The 17512-nt window shown below is 46.8% G+C and overlaps 1 long non-coding RNA gene across 1 annotated transcript; it reads left to right on the forward strand.

Annotated features, from left to right (window-relative positions):
* Positions 1-3081: 3081 nt before the first annotated feature.
* Positions 3082-8686, forward strand: LOC125917272 (uncharacterized). Its single transcript, XR_007456132.1, has 3 exons — positions 3082-3432; positions 6924-7596; positions 8413-8686. It is a non-coding gene; the product is annotated as an uncharacterized LOC125917272 (long non-coding RNA).
* Positions 8687-17512: the final 8826 nt, after the last annotated feature.

Here is a 17512-nt window from a genome sequence, read left to right on the forward strand (position 1 = left end):
TCAATCCATAGACTTGTAATTTTAGAAAATTTACTGCTGAGCATCTATTAATAGACGGGACGAGAATTTCAGGAGGAGCCCCAGGCGGTAGGTAGAAATGAGTGATTCTGCCGGCATCCTGCCTCCAGGGGTAGCAGAACTCCACAGAAAGTCCCTGGAAAGCCCAGATCTCTTGATTCCAGAACTTCTGGGATGGAAAGGCAGGGTGGAAAGGCCCCTCCTGAGCTCAGGAATGTGGAGTGCTGACCATCCTTTCTCTTAGGGCTGGAGGCATGGGATACACACAGCCCCCTCCCCCCGCCCCCCCCAGGTCCCCTGCACAGAGGCTTTTACAAACTTCGTCCTATGCCCCAGCAGTGCTGGTGAAGCAAAGCCTTTACGTGTCAAAGAAAAGAAGTTTTCAGAGTAGTTGTCATTCCATGCGTGCTTAACCCCAGTTCTCCTAAGGTAGGTCCTTGGAAAATTGTCAGACACGGCGTAAGTCTGGAAAGAAACATAAAACATAAGGGAGTTTTATGAATTAATAAATCCATGGGAGTTCTTGCTTCGACAGCACATATACTAATAAATGCATGGGAACACCCTCTAGAAACCAGTCAATTGGGTTGCTCTGGGCATAGAGAGATGAAAATGCCCATTCCTGCTCATCAGATGGGCAAAGAAGGTGAGGCTCTGAATCAAAAGGAATTTCCACAGACTGCCAGTGGGAATATAAATTGCTACCACCTCTTTGGAAGACCGTTTGGCATTTCCTACCAAAGCTGAACAGGAGCATGCTCTGTGACTCAGGGATTCTGTCCCATTTCTGACCTGGAGAAATACATGCACACATGTGCCAGGATTCTTGTATAAGAATGTCTGCAGCAGCAATGTTTACAGTAGTTCCAAACTGGTCCATCAACTTTAGAGTGAATGAATAAATTGTGGGCTCTCATGCCATGGAAAATGTGCACGGAAGGGAAAATAAGCAAAACCACAGCTAAACGCAATAGCCTGGAATCTCAAACACAGCACTGAGTGCAAGAAACAAGACAAAAGGCAGGGATCTTCGTGCCCTACCCCGTGGGATGATCCCATTTTTATAAAATTCGAAATCAGGAAAAATGAAATGTTGTTGCTTAAGAAGGCATACGAAAGTGGTAAAACTCTAAAGTAGAGTGAGGAGGGGCTCCTGGGTGCCTCAGTTGGTTGAGCGTCCGACTTCGGCTCAGGTCATGATCTCACTGTCTGTGGGTTCGGAGCCCCATGGCGGGCTCTGTGCTGACAGCTCGGAGCCTGGAGCCTGCTTCGGATAAGTGAGGAAATGATTAGCCTTAAGGGAGAGGATAACAGTTATCTTCAGGTGTAAGCCGTCTGTGTGACAAAGGATACATGAGACCCTGAAGAGTGCTAACCCAGGTGGAGGCTCTCTGGATTTTTAAAAATTATTATTCAGTGTACTCCATATTTGTTTTATGCACTCTTTCCCTATGCTGTTATATCTGAAAAATTTAAAAACAGGTCAATTTAGGGGCACCCGGGGGAGGCAGCTGGTTGAGCATATGACTTTGGATTTTGGCTCAGGTCACAACCTCAAGGTTGTGGGATTGACCTGAATGTCAGGTTCCACACTGAACATGGAATCTGCTCAAGATTCTCTCTCTCACTCTCTTTCTCTCCTTCTGCCCCTCTCCACTGCTCTCTCTCTCTCTCTCTCAAAAAAGATAAAGAGGAAAAAAGAACACGTCAATTTATAATCCCACCTTGAATTTTTACTGATAAGGAAGTTAAACCCATGGGGTGACAGAAGTAGACATGACTTTTGACTAACCAGGCTAGGAAGGTCATGGAAAGGTGATGTCCTGCACGGGCACTGGAGGAACAGCAGGAGATAAGTTAGAGAAAAGAGGAAAGCATTCTGGGCAGGGGTAAAACTTATCCCGGAAAATGAATGATGGCTGAGACTCCAAGTTTATGTGTGAGAGCATAAGGGGCAGGCAAGGAAGGTCAGATGACAAATGTCCCGCTTGCTTATAGGAGATTTACTAGAAGCTTTTTTTCCCCCAACATAAATGCATTCTTGTCATGAAGCAAGAACATGAAGACCTAAAGAAAAAAGAGGAAACGAAGGAAAACTTCAAAGGGAAAATTGAGGCATAGACACAAAGGAGAAAAGCAGGTAGGGAATGAGTCGGGAGGAAATCTGAGGGAAAAATTTATAAAATGTGTAAAAACTAAAAACATGAGGAAGGACTAGAGTGAGAGAAAGGAAGGCAGGCAGGCTGTTAAGACCATTTTCCTCTCAGGTGAAGGAAGGGGAAAGATACATGAAAGAGAATTGAGAAACAAAGTTTTAACAGAAAATAGAGAAATCGATCAGAAATGTCTAACGGGAATCAGGAAATTAAAAGTTCATGGGGTAAGAATAAAATGAGGCTTAGTTTTTTAAATTTTTTTTTTCAACGTTTTTTATTTATTTTTGAGACAGAGAGAGACAGAGCATGAACGGGGGAGGGGCAGAGAGAGAGGGAGACACAGAATCGGAAACAGGCTCCAGGCTCCGAGCCATCAGCCCAGAGCCCGACGCGGGGCTCGAACTCACGGACCGTGAGATCGTGACCTGGCTGAAGTCGGACGCTTAACCGACTGCGCCACCCAGGCGCCCCGAGGCTTAGTTTTTAAAAGAACAAATATTTACAGGAAATCAAGAGGGCTTATATTTCAAAGTTCAACAAAACCAAGTAATAGAGGTTAGGAGGAAAAAAAACCCAACAGCCAACAATGGTCATAAGAGAAAAGTCCAATTAATTTACTCATTTGTAGATGCTTGGGGAAACGACCAGGTCAATGGGGCGATATTTACGAGTTATGATATCAGAGAGAAGATAGAAGGAAAAAAAGATGAAAATGGTTAGATTTTCTAAATTTCCAGTGTCTTTACTTCTTACTTTGCTAAGGAAAAAAGAAAAAGGAAACAAAAGATGAAAGACCAAAAGCACCACAATGCCAATCATTTAGGGTCACTCCAAGTCATTAAAACAGGAAGGCACAGGCAGCCTGGTCACAGTTGGGAGGAGGATGGGAAAATGATGAGTTCACTTTTCCCGGGGGCAGGACACTCCCTCAACTGGAAAGGCCAGTTCCGCTCAAGCTAAAGGAGCAGCTAGGAAGTGACTTCACAAAAATCTTCCTCTGCTCTAGGGTAATTTGTGCCTTTCATGATTTAACTCAGTCTACCACATCTTGACCTAGTTGAAAACTGGGTCAGACCATTTTATAAACGGAAGCCTAAAAACCACCCACCTTTAAACAAATTCCTATTTTGCACTATTTTCCATATTCAGTTTCTTTTCTAAGTTTTTGGAGATGCTCACAAAAACTGCTTGAGCCCGACGAAGAGCCCGGACTCTGAATCCACAGAGAATTGGAAAGGAACAGGAAATTCACCAGACAGTAAGAGGATTTACTTGCAGCCCTTCCTGCTTGGTCCTGGGTGTTAACTTAGGAGATGTTCAGCTCATTTCGTGGTGATGGTGACATTTCTCCTTCTGTCGTTGACAATGCAAGTGCAAATGAACCCCATTTTGGCTCAAAGACTTATGTGAGAGGCTGGAGGAAGGCTGTGTGGAGGGAGTTGGGGAAGAGAGGAGGAGTGAGTAACACTTAAGGCTGCAGAATAGGTTGGGGGCAGGGACTTTCCGGCAACATGGGTTTGCGGGAATTATAAAGAGTGGTAATCTGCTCAGCTTCACATTTGAAGCAGGTTGGAAGGGACTCGAGTCTCTGGCGGAATGAGGGGGAAGAAATTGGTCTGAGCATAGGTCCAACGTGAGAAGCTGCTTACTATTGAACAAACTTTCAGCTTGTCCGGGACCATAAACTTCTCTGAGAGTGTAATTACCCATGCTTGGTTTCCCATCTGCCTGTTTGAAATGGGTACACTCTCCCAAGGAAGGTTGCCAGGGAAAATAGAGGACAACCAGTTCATCTTGAGTTCCAGACACGCAACGTATTTTTTCTTAGCATTGTTATGTTGCAGGCATTATTTGGAGTAGACTTAACCTAAAAGTACTATGGGCTGATTATCTGCCAAAGTTAATAGAGCATCTTGGATTGTTATTTGCTAAATCTGACAGCCGCGCCACCAAGGCATTCTTGGGAACCACAGATAGAAGAAGCTAGTGCCGAAACATGCAAGCAGACTGTGCCACTGAATCAAAGCTTGCATGAGAACTACACAGGAGGGCTGCCTGGATTTTAGGACTCCTCCAGCTTTTAGAACAGTAAGGGAGTAAAGCGATGTTTTAAGTCACTAAGGTTGTGGTAATTTGTTACAGGGATTAAGTACTTTGGAACTACTGAACCTCTTCTCTTCTGTTTTTCTTCCTTTTTTGTCTTCCTTGTCTACTTCTCCTTAGACACAGAGAATGCCACTGCTGGAGAGGATATTAGAGATAATTAGAACCAATTCGCTTGTTTTCAGATGAGGAAACTGAGGACACGAGGACCATTTAATTCACTTGTAGAGTAGCTCGCAGTGTTCTTTCCTCCATGCCATCTACTATACACTTTCATATTTCTTGTCCCCTTCCTCCTCTCTTCATCTCATTGTCTCCCTATTCCAAAATCTTTCTAGTCTTCCTGTTTCTAGCCCTTATTCTTTTCTCCATCATCCATCCATCCCCCCTCCCTCCCACCACACATGCATCCATCCATCCATCATTTATCCAACATAGTGTAGTCTTCCCTGTTTTCTTTAATTATTCAAAAGGAGCACTTTTCTTTTTTCTTTTTTTTTTTTAAAGAAAATTTCTAAATGTTTATTTATTTTTGAGAGCGAGATAGAGACAGAGTGTGAGTGGGGGAGGGGCAGAGAGAGAGGGAGACACAGAATCGGAAGCAGGCTCCAGGCTCCGAGCCGTCAGCACAGAGCGGTGAGATCATGACCTGAGCCGAAGTCGGTTGCTTAACTGACGGAGCCACCCAGATGCCCCCAAAGAAGCACTTTTCAAATTCACTCGTCCTCACTTCCCTCCAATTTAATCATTTGGCTCCTCCTTTCATTATGGTATGTCACTAATTATAGATCTATCTGGGTAAAGAGATTTCCCTTTTAAAAATGCAATTATCTCTAATTTGGTAGTCAGATTTCCATATGCAAAAACCTGTCTGGGGCACTTTGTTAAGAGTCCTACTCCACACCTACCATTTGTATATTGCTTCAGTTCTCCATATACTTTGTATATTTGAATATTGTTTCAGTACTTTGATGAGAACCTAGTAGAAACCACTTGTTTCCCAGATTCTGGGATTTCACCGATTGGTTTGAAAAAAGACGTAGGGGATTCACAGTGAAGGGGGATTGAGGAACACAGAGTTATCAATTCTTTATTTTTCAAGGCAAAATAATTAAAGACAAATGAACAAGCAACTATGCCATCATCTCATTTAATAAAGAACATTTTCACCTCATAACTATGAGAAGAATAATTTCAGAGCAGTGGACACTCGTCTCAAGAAAGCACAGGGAGTAAAATCACGTTGATCTCTAAATGTCCCTTCGAAAAAAGAGAATATATTAAAGAATGCAAACAGATAAAAATACAGAACAACACAACTGTTTATTTTACTTTATTTGAGTGTAGTTCTTCTTTGTTAAAAGCCTGTCGATTGGCACATTTATATCTGAAGCGGCATGAAACGAGGTGACAATCTTCTTCTTCCTGGATTTAATGTGTGTCAGTTACTGTTGGAAATCAGGCCTCAGATGCATATGTTGACAGAAATAGAAACCACTTTCTTCAGGCTCTGTCGGTCAACCTACAATATCCTGGATAAAGATAAAGAAGGGACATCATGGCTCTAGCCATTTCTCCTGATTTTTTGCATCCTCAGTGGTGAAAGCAGTTCTTCTTGTTGATTGGCCCAACTGGGAAAGAAAGAGCCAGAGGCCCCAGGGCTCTCTCCATTCCTGGTGGCCCCTTCCACCCTGGGCTGCCCCACCCCCCACCCCCGGGGGGGGGTTGCTGAATGCAAGTATTCTGGGTCCAGGTAGAGGTCTGGATGGGGGCAAACCTCATCCCCTGCAGAAACCACAGCTCAGACTTCTGTTTGGGAGCCAACCTTTCTTCATCACAGGTGTGATGAAAATTTGGTGGCCCCTGGTTCTCCAGGGCACATCAGAATCACCTTTTAGAAATGTGTAGGCACTTGGCTTCAGTTCAGCCCCCTGGGATCAAAGATTGTGGAAAGGAGGTGGTTGACGTATGTTTTTGTTTTGTTGTGTTTTAAACCACAAAACGATCTGCTGTCTATTCTAGTTAAAGACCTTACTATGCATCAGTGGTTCTCACCGATGTCCATGGGTGAGACTTGCTTGGGGAGCAATGCCTGAGCCCCACCCCAGACTACTTGTATCAGAATTATCTGGGGGCGCCTGGGTGGCTCAGTGGGTTAAGCGTCCGACTTCGGCTCAGGTCATGATCTTGCAGTTTGCGAGTTCGAGGCCTGCATCAGGTTCTCTGTTGTCAGCGCGGAGCCTGCTTCAGATCCTCTGTCTCCCTCACTGTCTGACTCCCCTGCTCTCAAAACAAAACAAACAAACAAAAAAAACCATAAAAAATTCCATGTGATTCTAATATGCTGCCAGAGTTGAGAATAAGAGGGGATAAATGCTTGTATCCACAAAATTTTGCATGCCCTTTCACAAGCCCAACATTAAGGAATCTGGCAAATGACACTTGTAGCCAATAGTCAGCTAGCTACTCTTCAGTGTGACTTTATAAATCACGTCGGCTTTTTTAGAAGCAGAGTAAGCGTTGTAATAGAAGCTAATGCTTTCCAAGCACCTCCTGAGTGCCCAGTCCTGTTCCAGGGTTTGCATGTATTGCTAGAATGCACAAGGATGCCAAGAGGTTGACACCATTATTATCCTTGTTTTACAGGAGAGAGGATGAGGGTTGATTCAGTCGCCTGGGTTCGTGCTGTGGAGTCATGAGGCCGGTGTAGAGGCTTGTGATACCCTGGCGATTAGCACGAGTCCAGCGGGACCCTTGTGAAGGGCAGACACAGGAGAAAAAGAGACCTCTGGAGCATCCCTAGTGGGAAAGAGAATTGGCGCACGAAGACAGCTGAGACTGAGATGAAGACAAAGGTTCTTATCCTGTTTGAACAAGTTTCCAGAGCTTTCTACCCTCAGAAGGGGAAGGAGACTGTCTTTTAGCGTGAGGCATGCAAAGTGTAACCTGCCCTTCCAGGGTGGGCTCTTCCAATTACCACGGGGCTGCCCAAAGAAAATCATCGGAATTGAAGATACAGCATCGCACTGGTAGGCTGTAGAATGAGGGAAGCAGCAGCCCTTCCCTTGTGGCGTTCAGACCACAAGCAGAGAAGGAGCCATACCTGGAAAAGGAGAAGAGGGTGTGCAGGGTTTCGAGGTACCTTGAAGGGCACATAGAGCTGGCTTCCCATGGGCTGTCCTGTAGAAGATTTATTAGACTTGCTGAGTCTGGTCTCCAGGGCTGGACTGTTGGTGGACACTGAAGATTTATCCTGTTAGAACAAAGCTATCTCTAACTGCCTTGAGAAGTGCATTCTTTACTCCTGGAAAGAACCAAGGTAAGTCGAACCATGCCTACGGACGAGAGCACCTTTCCAAGGTCTTGGCAAGTGACCTTGTGTGGTTCTGTGATGATTCCTGATCCTTATTCAGTTAGTGAGCAAGGGTTTATTGTCCTTGAACTAGGCACGAGGGACGCAGTGGTGAACCCACGGATGTGGCAAGTAGGGAGGAAAGAGAAATGGCAGCTTCATTCCTACACTCATGATCCCTCGCTCCCAGGACCTATTCACATTGTTCGGATTCAGATTATTTGGCACGTTTCCTATTATATTTCAGAGTCAACCTGTCTCTCTTTTTCTTTCCTTCTCTTTCTCCCTTTGCTCATATGCCCTACATAATTCCCTCCCTCTTTGTCTGCTTTTAATGCCTCCTTTTCCCTTCTTTTTAACCATCTAACTCTGGTTTTTTTATTTTCTGTTTTATTCCCTGTTCTTTCCTTTACCTCCATCCTATCACCCGCTAATGGGTGGAATTAATGCATATATGAAAGAATATCTATGTACTATATTTATATAGGTACACACCTAAATATCTGCTCAATGTTTTTATATTTTGGGTTAAATTAGAAGAATCAAGTGAATATGGTCTGCAAATATTCAAGGATTGCATATAACTTTCACTGGGCTTATGAAATATTTTAACTAAAGAGAAAGCAGATTGCTGCTTCCTCTAAACCAGTTCCCAAAGGTGAACTTCCTTTCTCGGCTCTGTGTATGGGAAGTACTGAGCAGGTTATGTCATTAATATGTCACACATTGTATATTTTGTTACCCGCCAATGAATAGCTTTCTTGTTCTGTTCCGGTTTATCAGGTACCAACACTTCGAGGACAATAGCATCAGTGGGACAGCCAGCCCTGAAAGCTAACTTCACTTCGTTGTTTCAAAAAGTGGTGGTTTCCACTGTGAAGAAATGTGGTTTAAATTTTTTATTGTTTTCACTGCTGGAGGTTAACGTGGTGAGTGAATTTTGAGAACAAGCATTTCCAACAGTTCTGCTCTAACATGAAAGTGGAGACCATGTAACAACATATTTTAGGAACTCTAACTTGGAAGGTGCTAAAAAAAAAAAAAAAAGAAAAGAAAACAGTAGACGATTGCTATGTATTAAAGAGCACGTTCTACTTCAAGAGGGAAATAAGTCAACACGGTAGAGGAAGCAGGGAGCTACCCAAGAACACGGTTCTGTCATCTGTAAACCACTTAACGAACACATCTGGTTAAAGCCGTGGTGCGGTCCCGAAGTTTTAGTGGGATATTAACCCCTCATTTTAAAGGGGACTTTGGCCCAGATAACTTCCTACCTGTAAAAAGAAATCAGATTGCCGTGATAGTTCCCCTGGCTTCATGCCCTGTTAAGATAATATCATGAATTCTTTCCTTACCGTTCCTACGATGTTGCACTATTTTTTTTTTTTTTTTTTTTTAACCTCACTGTGTTTCTGGAAAAGATACGACCAGTTGCCAAACGGCCAAACAGATCTGTCGATTGTTGAGGGACGAGGAACCACATTTGGCCATGTGTGCCAGGTACTGTACTAGGTGGTTTACACTCATGATCTCACTTATTTCTCACGACAGGGAGAGGTTATCCTTCCACGTACGGGATGCTGGGGCTCAGCTCTGGGAAGGTCAGGATTCGGCAGTCGATGAGGGGATTCACACTCTCATTCTTCTGACTCTGACACCCTTGCACTTAATATTGCAGCTGAAAACAGAGCCCAAATCAGGGTTTAGACACCTCTCCCCCCATTCTGTTTGAGAGAGGTCTAGGGTGGCGAGGTCGTGTGGAAAAACGTGTGCTAGAAGGATGTCTGGGAGATGCAGTCTTGGATTCTCAGCCTCCAGCTTGCAGTAAAGCCTGATCCAACACAAGGGGTTGGAATGGACTAGATGGAGCCATTATCCAATGCTCGCCACAGACCACACCTTTGGCCCCCCCCACACCCACGAATACCCTTCTTCCTGCCTGTAAACTTTCAAACCACAGCAGCAACAACAAAAAATGCCCTCATTATTGTCATGAAACCATCGCTCATGCAAATAACATATTCAACCTGCCCCCCAAAGCAGACACCCAAATGTTACCAGTGTCAGCCATCGCCTCTGGAGGTCAGCCTTTCCTCCTTTAGTTCGATCTCTGCCTGGGTTGTTTTGCTATAACCTACTGGCAAAATTATAACCGAGCCCCATGTAAAATAGTAGGAAAAGGGAGGGACAAGGTAAGATACGACACAGCATGGTGAGCGGAAACATGTCACCCTCACAGTGTTCATTTCTGCATCTGGTTGTGTGGCTTTATTCAGTATTTGCTATTTCTGTCTTCCTTACTCCACTGCCAGTTCTGTGTCCCCCCCTCAGCAGGTTGGGGTTCTTAATTCAGGGGGAAACTGAAACCTTGGTTCTCGAGAGGCATGAATCTTAGGGAAGTCCTTGTTAAATTGATTCTCATGGTCTTCCATTGACTTTGACCACCTGATCCAGAGCATGATCTAGAGCCATTCCACAGGATTTCTTGGTTTGAGAAATATTCTCCCATTGTGTGCCTAATTTAACAGGAAGTCCATTCCTCCTTGAAAACCAACCTAATCTCCTCAGTCAATGTGGTGACCCTCCTTTTCTCTTTTACCTGTTTATCCAGGGACATGAGGAATCCACAAGGGGCCAAAGGCAGTTCTTGGGTATGGAAACATAGTTTTGTCCAACGGTGGAATAGTTTTGTCCTTGGGATCTCAGACCTCTGAACAAGTAGAACAACTGGTAAAAAGATGATAAGCAAACTTTCATGAGTGAATTATTAGATGGGATGTTAAGAAATGCCACTCTCGTGTCCATCCTATGGATCCCAGAGTAATACATTCTGACGATGGGAGAATCAGTACCCAATGTGGTTGTTGGTTCAGAGCAAATAACCACATCAGGAACAACACACCCTAATCTAACCAAGTGTCACTTTCCCCCCAGCTCTGGAACTGAGTGCTCCACAGGCCTGTGGCTTCCAGGTGGTGAGGTTGTGGTCAGGACATGGAAGGCTTGGGCTCGGGTCTTCATGGCCTGAGCTGAGGTCGGATGCTTAACCTACTTAGCCACCCAGGCGCCCCACAGAGGCAACACTGTTTAGATATCAGGATGATGTCCCAGTCTGTTCAGGCTACTAACAAAATACCACAACTGGGCAGCTTAGACAAAGTAAAAATGTATTTCTCATTTATTTCTCTTATGTATTTATTTCTGGAGGCTGGAAGTCCAAGACCAGAGTGCCAGCTTGGGGAGATGAAGGCCCTCTATCAGGTTACAGATGACCTCTTATTGTGTCCTCACATGGGGAGAAGGGTTAGGGAGTTCTCTCTCGGACCTCTTTCCTAAAGGCGTTAATCTCATTCATGACCTAATCACTTCCTGAAGGCTTCATCTCCTGGTACCATCACATGGGCCTACGGCAGCACCACAGGCGGATCGTGACACGTGAAGGAGCGTGCGAGGCAGAGAAGAATTCTTACCCAGTGTAGGTGTCTTTTCCACTGGGGGCGATTTTCCATCCCCTCCATGATGAGAAGCTTCCGTATAATAAATCTGCTGGCGTCAGCCTGGTCCTCAGGGTCTAATGGTACAAGAATGGGGTTCCAGGTTGGTTGCTGCTGCGGATGATTTGGACCCACCAGCCAGGCCAGGCCAGTGGTGATGAGAAATCCTGCCCGGGCCCTGCTTCCCCTTCACCCCTGCCTCTACGGCCACTTTACTCATGGCCCATTGAGCGAAAAGTGGGGGTGGTGGGGAGGAGACTGACTGACAGCTCTGGGGTGGGTTTACTTTCTTTTTTTTTTTTTTTTCTTCATCATTGAGAACCTTCATTTTGGGGGCTTGGGGGATCGTCTTTGGTCAACATTCACAGGACGTAATAAAGATTCTCACGACCTGGCCCCATTCTGAGATCCCCTCCGCCTTCGTCTTCTCTAGACCTCCTTGTCTCCAAATTCCAACTTTTTCTTTCCAGTTCCCTGAACATTTTTCCAAGTGGTAGCCATTGCTCACACACCAGGCCCTCTCTCCCACCCCAGGCAAAGTGGGCGTTGAGCTGCGCCGTCTCGAGTTCTGTCCCGAACATGGCTTTTCACTCCCCAGTGTCCCTGACGGTTACTTCTAACTGGGATTGTAACTCTGCAGCTGTCCATGTCCGACCCATGAAGGCACATTTCAATCATGTTTAATTTTTTTTGTCTTCTTCAGCCCACTGCAAAGCTCCTGACGTGGCTGGAGGTGTGGGCAGAAGAGAAAATGGCAGGGGAGCAGTATAGACACCCTAGGGGTATACGGTTTGTTCATGCAACGAACTGATGCCCTCAGGATCTGCTCCAACGGGATCCCACGAATGTGCTCCCTCTTGTTGATAGCGTGCTGCTGGTTACGCCTGACTTTATTGCTTACAGAGCCAGGCAACATCCAGTTCGGGGTGGACGCCTCCATTTACAAGGCAACTGGTCTTTTGGTAAGGGGTTTAGCCTCTACTAGGGCTCCATAGCAAGCCAAGCACTATTTTTCCAAAGAAGATTTTCTTCAAGAAGCCATGGTGTACTTCGAAACCCAGTGATTTTTCCTTCGCGTCTCTCTGTCTAGAGGCTCTATCTATCATCCATTATGCTTTGACCCTTAAGAACCAAGAGGTGGGGCTGTTCACACTGCAGCCTGGAGAACTGAGGGCGCTCCCAGCTCAGTCCCACTCAGTCAGCCGCCTTAGAGGTCATTCAGTAAATGAGTTGAGACCTTCCATATTCCCACCAAGCTTTTTGCCTCTTAATTGGATGGAGTGCGGGGTACAACATCTTATGCTTCTCTGTGAAGCTTATGTCCCAACAAGCTTGAGAATACTGGTCTCCCACAAACATCTGGAAGGTGGCAGATCCTTGCATTTAACGGAATTTAGCTCTGAACCACTTGCATCGATGGGGTATAGCAGGGTATCCTGCCCTTGCTCACTCCATCTTGTTAGTGTATTGTCATTACCTAGTGAACCACCATGATCTCTCGGGGGCCACTGGGATGGCCAAAGTGCCCCCATGCTGTGGACTCTCAATATTTCATCCTACAATGGTTACAGACCCAACCGTATCAGATGACCACTCCCAGATGCCTATCTTTGAAAATCTGCTCTCTCCAATCACTTTTTCTGACCGAGTAATGATTGGGCAGGGCTTTATTTTGTTTTATTTATTGATTATTTATTTAAAAAATTTTAAAACATTTTATTTGTTTTTGAGAGACAGAGAGACAGAGCATGAGTGGGGGAGGGGCAGAGAGAGAGGGGGAGACACAGAATCCGAAGCAGGCTCCAGGCTCTGAGCTGTCAGCACAGATCCTGACGCGGGGCTTGAACTCATGAACGGTGAGATCATGACCTGAGCCGAAGTCGGATGCTTAACCTACGGAGCCACCCAGGCACCCCTATTTATTTATTTTTTTAAAGTTTATTTATTTATTTCTAGAGAGACAGAGATAGTGCAAGCAGGGGAGACACACAGAGAGAGAGACAGAGAGACAGAGAGAGACAGAGAATTCCAAGCAGGCTCCACACGGTCAGCGCACAGCCAGATGCGGGGCTTGAACTCACGGACCGTGAGATCCTTCCTTAGGCCGAAACCGAGAGTCGGACGCTTAAGCGACGCAACCACCCCGGCGCCCCCAGGACTTCATTTTATTTATTTATTTATTTATTAAAAAATTTTTTTTCAACTTTTTTTTAATTTATTTTTGGGACAGAGAGAGACAGAGCATGAACGGGGGAGGGGCAGAGAGAGAGGGAGACACAGAATCGGAAACAGGCTCCAGGCTCCGAGCCATCAGCCCAGAGCCCGACGCGGAGCTCGAACTCACGAACCGCGAGATCGTGACCTGGCTGAAGTCGGACGCTTAACCGACTGCGCCACCCAGGCGCCCCCCCCCCAGGACTTCATTTTAAACAAAAGTCATTAAAACAGGAAACGAGAACGTTTCCAAGTCACTGGAGGGCTAGAAGAACAGCTGTTGAGCGGAAACTTCAGTGGGGTCTGTGAAAACACCACCAGGGAGCCGGTGAACCACGTGGGTGGCCAGCTCTGCCTCGGTCAGAAAGCAGGGACTCAGGACGCCAGCACCCGGCGGATGGCCACCGGGGCCACAGCACTGTGGGCATTCCGGGTGGCCCGCGCCCTGCTTTCCAGCATCCACGAAGCGAGAGGGCAGACGTGGCAAAGTCTGTTAAAGCTGCTGCCGAAAAGCTGCGGCGCTTCCCGGGCTGGGAGGCTGAGCCCGCAGCTGCAGCCCAATCTCTGCTGCCCGACGGTGGCTCTGCTTCCGGATGGCACAGGCGCCGCCTGTTTGGTGGGAGTCAGGCCCCATGTGCACCCGGGCTCTGACCCCATCTGCAGCCGCCGGCCGACCCGAGGCCCCCTAGCGGGGGGATGAAACCCAGCTGAGGGAGAGCCTTCCTTGCAAGGTCTGCCAAAGGGGCCGCGCAGGAGTTCTGGAAATCAAAACACTCATCTGGGCCAGGCCGATTCAACAGGAGGACAGAGAGGGAGGGAAGCGGAGGAAGCGCCCGAAGACGAGCCGGTTTGGCAAAAGGATGCTGTTCCGTAGGTCCCGTTGGAGACAGCAGCGCGGCACTGGAACAAGAAAGAACCAAGTAGATCAGAGAGGCAGGAGAAAGCCACAGACGCTTTGGGAAAGAAGGGGGTGGCATTGAGAGAAAGGGGAGCGAGGGGGGAAAGATCCGGAACCCCCACTGATGGTAGAGCAGCTGAGCTCCGCTCCTCTCCACCTTCCTGTGATTACCCCCAAACACCGCTGCTCTGAGACATACGGGAAGTCCAGGGGATTTAATTCCGGGGGAAAGGATGGCAGCAGCAATGACAAGGACGGCACCCTGGGTCTCAAATTCCGTGTTGCGGAAAGTATTTCTGCGTATATTCCCATGGCAAAGAAGACAGGATGAGGGCAGTTTGAATTTTTTTTTTTTTTTTTCCTTTTCCATTTTGAAATAGGAGCTGTTAGCGACCAGGCCGTGGGTTGAATTGACCCACGTGAAGTCACAGTCCTGGCTGACAGAGGGACAGACATCACTGCCCTGCAAGGGCCGTGGCTCTGGGGTCCGCACAGACTCCTCTTGGGGAAGGGGCGGTTCGTCACTGGTGGGGAAAGGGCTACATTCTTTGAAAGAAAAGCAGGGGGCCCCTGGGTGGCTCAGTTGGCTAAGCATCTGAGGTCATGATCTCAAGGTTCCTGAGCACCAGCCAGCCAGCGTTTGGGCTCTGTGCTGACAGCTCAGAGCGTGGAGCCTACTTTGAATTTTGTGTTTCCCTTGCTCTCTGCCCCTCCCCCACTCATGCGCGCATGCTCTTTCTCTCCCTCTCAATCAATAAACATTAAAGAAAACCTAACAAGAAAAAAAAAGGCAGGAGAAAATAGAATTTCAGATTTTTTTGAATAAAAAGTGTAGACTAAAAAGGCAAGCGAAAAAAAAAACAAAAAAAACAACTGTTTAAAAAGGCCACACACGGGGGAAGGAGGCTCAAGTTACCTTGCCCTCTCAAAGCCTCAGTTTCCCTCACAATGATCCTCACTTCACTGAGGTGTTCTGAAGATTAAATCAGGTCATAATTTGTGTAATACACTCACCCCTTTGTGGTTGGCACAAAGTAAGCGCTCAGTAAATGTAAATTATTATTACGGTTACCGTTGCCAGCATATTTGCATGTTATTAGCAAGGCTCTCCAAACCACGTGTTTTGGTTTCTTACAGCTCTGTCTCCTACCGTAATCACTATGGTATTATACGTTCCATAACTGATTTCTTTTGTTTCTGTCAAACAGATTAAACTGTGGCTGAGAATATAGCAGTGAGGCATAAGTAAAGTTAAATGCGGTAGAAAACAAGAGAGTCTAGCTCACCAACATTGAACATTCTTTCCAAGCAAAGAGGAGCACACGTTCAAATGACCAAACCTCAACAGATACAAAATTACAAAAAGATGAACAAGAATCTGTCTTGTGTGCCGTTTTGGTATATCCAGGGAATGGTCTGCAAGGACAGGTTTCTGGAATCCAGGCGGGGGAGTGCACTCTGCAAGAGGGTTGGTACATTCCTTTGTGTGACCCAGTCTCTGCGGTCTCTGCACGTTGGAAAGCAAGGGTCCCCGCTCTTAGGGAACATATGTATAATGCTGCCCCCTACTGCCAGTGGGCTATTTAGCAGCTAAATAACCGCAACTGAAGTGTAAAAAGCCCTCCAAGTGATACTTAGTTTGAATGGATGGTCAGCTACATGGCGCATGGATACGTTCCAGAGTTAGATAATTCAGCTGTAGAGGCAGATAATTGCAGTGTGATAATGGTTAAAGAAAAATAATGTTAGATGCCTGCAGATTTAAAGGGATAAACGGTGCGTTGCGTATAGTTACGCCATTAATCGGTGCACGAGTCTCACGAGGCCAACGCTACTATTACCCCTGCCGTGAGTGAGGGAAACCAGGTTCTAAAAGTGACCCCGCTATACACGGCAGAACTGGCATTCAACTTCAAACTTCTCTGACTCATTTGGGCGTCCTTTCCAGGCCACGATGCCTCCCTGAAGGAGACACAGCGGTCCACAGCATCAAAAGGTTGACTGTTGGCAAGTCTCACAGAATCGCTCTTACACTGCCTCTGCCCTTACCTCTTCTGCATTGAAAAGCAGCTTGCAGGCAAATGCACTTCATTAGAGGATGAGCCACACAAGCGAGTTTAGGGGGGCTAAAGGCTTTTATGTGAATAGGGCTGGAAGAATCAACACCCCCCTTGGGCATGCGCAGAGGACAGCCCTGCTCTGGAGGAAGAGTGTGCAGAAACCTGGCCAGTGGCCAGCTGAGGTCGGCCTGCTATGGGGGTGCCCCCATTAATCCTGGCCCTGGAACCCTAGAACGGTGAAGGGACATCGTTTATAATTTTCCAACCCAGACGTGACACCTCTTTATAATCCCCAAAGGCATGGCTAGTGTAGAAAGCACTGCTGAGTGTTATCTGCCTGTTGGTGATTCACAAGTCCGGCAGAAAGTACTGGCAAATCAGTTCCAAACCGACCCCCTTCACCAGCACCACTCACCAACATATTTAGAAAATGACCCTGTCACGTGGGTAGACGAAGGAAAGATGGGGACAGTTTGTTATAAGATGAGGGGGAGTGACGGAGAACTTCTTTGGCGTTTGGGATCCAGGAGCAAAGAAGAACGATACCAGCCTTCTCTGAGATACTGGAATCCAACAAGCCTCACGGCGGAGCCTTTGTGCGTTACCACAACGGGTGGAAACTGGGTAGAACTGGCAGCCCAAGGTGGGTTAGAGAGAACCCCCTAATTTCTCATGGTCCAACTGGTGAGTTTAGACACTGGAAACTTCTCAGGGCCCACGACCGGGGCACGAAAGGTAACAACAGGAAAAGCTAGAGAGCCTTCTAGGTTCTGCTGGCCTCGAGGAGCAAAGGGAGAGGTGACGCACAGATGGTCCAGCTGGGATCCAAAGCAAGACATAGTCACATCTCAGCAGCCGGCTGCAAAGAGGCGGCAGGGAGGACCCTGGCAGGTAGGGGGAGGGGTTGCAAACGCAAGTAGGAGGGCAGGACCAAGGGTAATTGGGACTGAGACTTCCGGGCCTTTCTCCGCTGCAAGCCAGGCCAAGTGGCTATCGTGTAAGATCTATTGGGAGTTTAGAGTAAACTCTGAGGAGCACAACACAAATACAGTTCTGAATGTAATGAGGTTTTAAACACGAAATGGCTTCCGGAGGAATCTCCAGACTCATATCAACGTACCTGAAAGCGGCCGGGTGCAGGGTTCTGAGTGGGGGCTCCAGGCGGGAACTGCCCTCGCCGTGATGGGAAATCCACACGCATATGGTTAAATTGAGCT

The sequence above is a fragment of the Panthera uncia genome, unplaced genomic scaffold, assembly GCF_023721935.1.
Source record: "Panthera uncia isolate 11264 unplaced genomic scaffold, Puncia_PCG_1.0 HiC_scaffold_1645, whole genome shotgun sequence".
In the NCBI taxonomy this organism is placed as follows: Eukaryota; Metazoa; Chordata; class Mammalia; order Carnivora; family Felidae; genus Panthera; species Panthera uncia.